The following is a 6,303-nucleotide window of genomic DNA, read 5'->3' on the forward strand; positions in this document are numbered from 1 at the left end:
CAGAGAGAAGAGGATGCTTCATCTGCTCAAGCAATACTCTTACCCTTTTTCACTGCTTTCTTCCTCCTGAAACAAACAAAACTTCCAAAATAAAAATGTCTGCACCTGGTGTGGCCAGGATGATTTTAGGCATTACTCACAGTGTTTAATCATGATACACGGGCATGACATTATATAACCTGATATGATAGGATTCTCTTTTAAAATTCACCCCACTGGGGCACCTGGTTGGCTCAGTCGATTGAGCATCTGCCTTTGGCTCAGGTTGTGATCCTGGGGTCCTGAGATCAAGTCCCACATCCATCTGGGCTCCCTGCTCCGTGGGGAGTCTGCTTCTCCCTCTGTCCCTCCCTGCCCTGTTCATGCTCTCTCTCTCCACTCTCTCTCTGCCAAATGGATGAATAAGATCTTTTAAGAAAATAAAATTCATCCCATCCTATCATTAAAAAGGTACTCAACTTACTTAGTCATCTGGGAACTGCAAAATAAAACCACAAAGAAAGATACGCAACTATAGATCTACCATAACGGGCATGTTGTGAAAAGATGGACTATGTCAAGTGTTGGCAAGGACGGGGAGCAAGAGACTACTGATAGCAGTACAGATGCAGACGTGGACTTTGCAAAACTTTTTCTGCCTGTCCTCGGCCTACTAAGGCTGAACACATGTATGCCCCATGACCCAGAAATTCCGTATCTAGTAGAGATGCAACAGAAATGTGTGCACATGCTCAACAAACAGCATGTTCTGGGAGGTTCACAGCAGCTGTGTTCAGAAGAGTCGAACACTGGAAGCCGTCCAAACGCCCATGAACAGCACCAAGGATAAATACACGGTGGTATAGTCATAGCACGGAACGCTACCCCACAGCAAGAAGGGGCCAATGACCACATCCAAGAACGTGGACGAATTTCACCAGCACGATGTGGAGCAAAATAAGCCAGAGACAAAAAGGCTGCCTGCTGTATGTCTTCATTTATGTGAAATGCAAAAACAGGCCAAACTCATCCATGGTAGTAGAAGTCGGGATAATGGGGTGTTGGAGGTGATACCTGGAAGGTCTGGGTGCTAGTCATGTTCTCTCTCTTCACCTGGGTACTGGTTATGTGAAATGGCCAATTTGCGAACATTTCTCAAGTTTATGATAGGTGCACTTTTTTTTGCCCCTATGACATTTCAGTACAATGTTTAAAAAAATATACTTCTCCTTCTGATGACTTAAAGGAGACGAATCACACCTTGGGTCCTGGCTTGCCTTTAAGGCTTCTCTTTAGACTGGCTCATCTTTTGTTAAGCAGAGGCGTATGCCGGGTTCAGAGGCATCAGTGGGCAACAGTCTTCAGCTTGAATGACACTGTTTTGCTTTCGTTGTGTTTATTTTTATGGTTGCCATCTATAGCCGGCCATCAATCTTGATTTTCCATTTACTGTAGTGATGTAAGGTTTGTTTTAGAAATAGCTTTTACTTGCAAAGAAAAAAAGTGAACTGACTTAACATTAAAACAATATTATGTAAATAACAGTACAGGTGGTACTTGGTGAAGGTAAACCCTGGGAGGGTGGAGTTTGTGAAACACTTTTCAAATGGAAAAAGGCAGGGATTAGGCAGAGGGGAAGCAAACCAGTTTCAGCCTGTCCCCAGCTCTCAACAAGTCCCCACTGCCTGGCAGAGTCTCTCAGGCCTAAGTACACATCCTTGATAGAGGGACTCAGGAGCAATTTAAGGTGAGGCAGGCTCCAGAAACAGTGGGCATGGCAGGGATGAGGACCGAGAGCCGGGGCTCACCCAACAAATGCTTATCAGAGCCTCTGAGGGCCAGGCACTGTCCCAAGCCCTGAACCTACAGTTAGGGAAGAAAGTGGTGGGTCAGGTCCCTCCACTTCTCCAGGCTTCGGTGGATGACAGGTAGCCATCTAGTAGCAGCAGCCAGCCTTTCTGGAGTAGAACTCTGAACCTCACAGGGGTTAGGACTTCAAAAGATGGGGTTAGCGGTGGTGGTGGTGGTGGTGGTGGTGGTGGTGGTGTGTGTGTCTGTGGGGAGGGGCCATAAAACTAACTCTTCACCAGGGAACTAGGAGAAAAGAATTGGGAGTCTGGATGTCAGACTCATTCAAGAGAAGTCTCGAGTATTTTGCATGTGTCAAGTTAGCTTCACTTTGTTCATCTCCACAGTTCTTGGCTAAGGAATCAAGAACCTTTTTTTTTTTTAAATTTTACCCGATCTAATTTTTATTTTTTTATTTTTATTTTAAAGATTTTATTTATTTATCCATGAGACACACACACACACACACACACACACACACACACACACACAGGCAGAGACACAGGCAGAGGGAGAAGCAGGCTCCACACAGGGAGCCCGATGTGGGACTGGATCCCGGGTCTCCAGGATCCCGCCCTGGGCGGAAGGTGGTGCTAAACCACTGAGCCACCCGGGTTGCCCCCCCGATCTAATTTTTAAAGATTTTATCTATTTATTTGAGAAAGAAGGAGAGGAAGAGCATGAGCAGAGAGAGGGGCAGAGGGAGAGGGAGAAGCAGACTCCTTGCCGTGCTGATGTGGGTCTGGAGCTGGATTCCAGGACCCTGGGATCAGGACCAGAGCTGAAGGCAGATGCTTTTTTTTTTTTTTATAAAAAGATTTTATTTATTTATTCATGAGAGACACACACAGAGAGAGGCAAAGACACAGGCAGAGGGAGAAGCAGGCTCCACGCTGAAAGCCCGACGTGGCACCCGATCCCGGGACTCCAGGATCATGCCCTGGGACGAAGGCAGGTTGCCAAACCACTGAGCCACCAGGGATCCCCCGGAGGCAGATGCTTAACTGACTAGGCCACTCAGGCGTCCCTGATATAATGTTTTTTTTTTTTTTAAAGATTTTTAAGAATTTATTCATTAAAAAAAAGGAATTTATTCATTTGACACAGAGAGAGAGAGAAAGAGAGAGAGCGGGCGCACAAGCAGGGGGAACAGGGGAGGGAGAAGCGGGCTCCCCATTGAGCAGGGACCCCCCCCCCTCCATCCCAGGATCATGACTGGAGCCAAGGGAAGGCGCTTAACCGAATGGGCCACCCAGGTGCCAGATCAAGAACTTTAAACAGAGCTGGAAAGAGCATGATTCTCAGATGGTCTGTGAGTAGCTGAATGAATGAGTGAACGAAGGTCTCTCCTATCCCCTCTGCTGGACATCACAATGGAGAGTGAGAAGAACTGCCCGGAGTATTTTTGGAGACAGCGCTTTTCACCCATTCACTCATTTATTCCTTCACCATATTTATTGAGTGCCCACTAGGTGCCGGGCACTGTATCTTTAGTCCACATGGTCACAACTAGTCGCCTGTGGGTGTTATTTAAATTTCGGCTGGCTCAAATTGCAATGTGCTCTAAGCACAAAATACACCCCCTGAGCCTGAGGATTTCATGCGAAAAAAGAATCCTAAATCTTTCATTAATAATTTTTAGTACCGATTACATATTAAAAGGATATTTTGAATGTACTGAGTGAAATACTGGGTTCCGCCTACCTCTTTTTACTATATTTTAACGTGGCCGCTTGAGATTTGAAAATTGCAAACGCGGCTCACATTTGTGCTTCGCGTGAGACTTCCACGGGCCCGTGTCATGCTAGACACTGTCCCTATTCTGAAGGCGCTCAGACCCAGCGGGTGAGAACAACAGGAGCAAATGTTAAGCGGGCAGGACAAGGAGCCAGGGCACACCCAGGGGGAGAGACCAGCAGCCTCCCCACCACGCTCTCTCCTTACTTCTTCAGATCTGCACTAGACACAGCTCTACCGATTTCCAGAAGTTCAGCTCCATGGATCCTACTCCTCTGCTCAAACATGGACACGGCCTCCCCTGTCCCCTGAACGAAGCCACACCTCCTCACAAGTCAATTGGCTTTCCTGCCAGTGCTCCCTGCCTCCAAGCACTCTGCTGGCCCAAGTGGACTTCTTTCCTCAACCTTCCTGTCCCACGTCGCTGTCCTTGCTTCGGTTGGCCCCTCTGTTCCGAGTGTCCTTGTGATCCCTGCATTTCTGGGGGTAGGGGTGGTGGTGGTAAGATTTCTAAGTTTCGATTTCAATTCGGATTCACCCATGACCCCCAAACCCTCATCACCTCTCCATCCAAATACTTCTCCTCCTCCAAGCCTCTGACAAACCAGTTGTTTGTTCATCTTACCAAAATCCTATCCCCAAGCACCAGTTAATCCTTAAGCCCGAACTTGCCTTCCCTGGGGCATCTCACTCACCTTCGGGGCCAGGTGGCCACTTGGTGAGGAGCTGTAGAGTTCAGTCAAATGGCTCTAGTCCTAAAGTTAGAGCTGGCAGGGAGGGCTGGTGGGGGTGGAGGGTGGAGAGCAGGGCAGAGGTATTGGGAAATTAACTGTGGGCTGGAGTCAGCTTAACGGTGCGTCTTCTCTGACAGGGGTCTTTGTTAGGGTCACAACCCAGGGACGTGGGTGATAATGAAGGCCTGGGTCCTGCCTGGAGTGCTGGAGGCTGGGGGGCAGCAAGGAGAGGGACTCCGTGTAAACCCAACAGGACAATGAAGGGAGGTCGTCCTGGTCCATCTGCAATACTGGAGAGAGCTCTCAATGCCCTTCCCCGGGGCCTCCTCTCACACCTAGAAATCTGATCTAACCTCTCCAGGCTCCCTGAAGCAGGGTGTTTTGGGATCTGTCCCACAGCAAATGCGTCTGGAAGACTCTATCTGGAGAGGTCACAACTAAGGGATTACTTTGGGGACGGGGGTGTCCGAGGAGGCAGAGAGGAAGGGAGCAGGTTTCTCAGTGCCCCCAAATTGCATCTCTGGTAATTACATGTTACCGGACGCTCGAAGAGTTGGGAAGCTGGCGTGGTCCCTAATAGGGCTGCTCGGGCTAGGCTGGTGCAGAGGAGGGGAGCCTCTTTCGCCGGAGTCATCGCCCCAGGCCCCGCGTCTGCGCCGAGGGGAGCCCCGAGGATGGAGGGGCCCGGTGGGAGTGGACCCGGACCCGGACCGGAGGTCAGGACTAGGTCTTCTGCCCTTGGCCTTTTGCCCCAGCGGTCGGCCCGGTGCCGGCCACGTGGGACGCACGCAGACTAGGTCCTTCCGAACCCAACCGAACACAGGAGACAAAAGCGCCCACTTTTCTCCACTCCCGCGCGGATCCTGCCCCAACCCCGCAGTCATTGGGGGGCGCGGGCGCGCGGAGCAGGGGGGCGAGCGGGGCGCGGGCGGCAGGGGCGTGCGCGGGGCAGGGGCGCGCGGAGCAGGGGCGCGCGGAGCAGGGGGGCGCGGGGCGGGGGTGCGCGCTGGGGACCCGCGGAGCAGGGAGGCGCGGGACGGGGGCGCGCGGAGCAGGGGGGCGAGGGAAGGGGCGCGCGGGGCGGGGGCGCGCGGAGCAGGGGTCGCGGGACGCGCGGAGCAGGGGGGCGCGGGCCGGGGGGCGCGGGCCGGGGGGCGCGGAGCAGGGGGCGCGCGGGCGGGGGGCGCGGGGCGGGGGCGCGCGGAGCAGGGGGCGAGGGAAGGGGGTGCGCGGGGCGGGGGTGCGCGGGGCGGGGGCGCGCGGAGCAGGGGGCGAGGGAAGGGGGTGCGCGGGGCGGGGGTGCGCGGGGCGGGGGCGCGCGGGGCGGGGGTGCGCGGGGCGGGGGTGCGCGGGGCGGGGGCGCGCGGAGCAGGGGGCGAGGGAAGGGGGTGCGCGGGGCGGGGGCGCGCGGAGCAGGGGGGCGAGGGAAGGGGGGGCGCGGAGCAGGGGGGCGAGGGAAGGGGCGCGCGGGGCGGGGGCGCGCGGAGCAGGGGTCGCGGGACGCGCGGAGCAGGGGGGCGAGGGAAGGGGGCGCGGGCCGGGGGGCGCGGGGCGGGGGCGCGCGGAAAGGGGGTGCGCGGGGCGGGGGCGCGCGGAGCAGGGGGGCGCGGGGCGGGGGCGCGCGGAGCAGGGGGGCGAGGGAAGGGGCGCGCGGGGCGGGGGCGCGCGGAGCAGGGGTCGCGGGACGCGCGGAGCAGGGGGGCGAGGGAAGGGGGCGCGGGCCGGGGGGCGCGGGGCGGGGGCGCGCGGAAAGGGGGTGCGCGGGGCGGGGGCGCGCGGAGCAGGGGGCGAGGGAAGGGGGCGCGCGGGGCGGGGGTGCGCGGGGCGGGGGTCCGCGGGGCGGGGGTCCGCGGGGCGGGGGCCGCGGGGCGGGGGCCGCGGGGCGGGGGCGGGGTGGCGAGGGGCGCGCGCCCAGGGCCGGCGCGCGGGAGAGCGGGGAAGGGGGTGGTCTCCCGAAGGGGGAGGGGAGAAGCAGGGGGCGGGGAGAAGCAGGGCCCTTTAGGAC

At 56.6% G+C, this 6,303-nt stretch overlaps 1 long non-coding RNA gene across 1 annotated transcript; it reads right to left on the bottom strand.

The window, feature by feature from the left end:
* Positions 1-3,907: 3,907 nt before the first annotated feature.
* LOC121480693 lies at positions 3,908-5,219 on the bottom strand. The gene is made up of 3 exons (XR_005985054.1): positions 4,830-5,219; positions 4,260-4,344; positions 3,908-4,044 (listed from the first exon to the last, which is right to left on the bottom strand). It is a non-coding gene; the product is annotated as an uncharacterized LOC121480693 (long non-coding RNA).
* Positions 5,220-6,303: the final 1,084 nt, after the last annotated feature.

This window comes from Vulpes lagopus, chromosome 22, assembly GCF_018345385.1.
Source record: "Vulpes lagopus strain Blue_001 chromosome 22, ASM1834538v1, whole genome shotgun sequence".
Lineage (NCBI taxonomy): Eukaryota > Metazoa > Chordata > Mammalia > Carnivora > Canidae > Vulpes > Vulpes lagopus.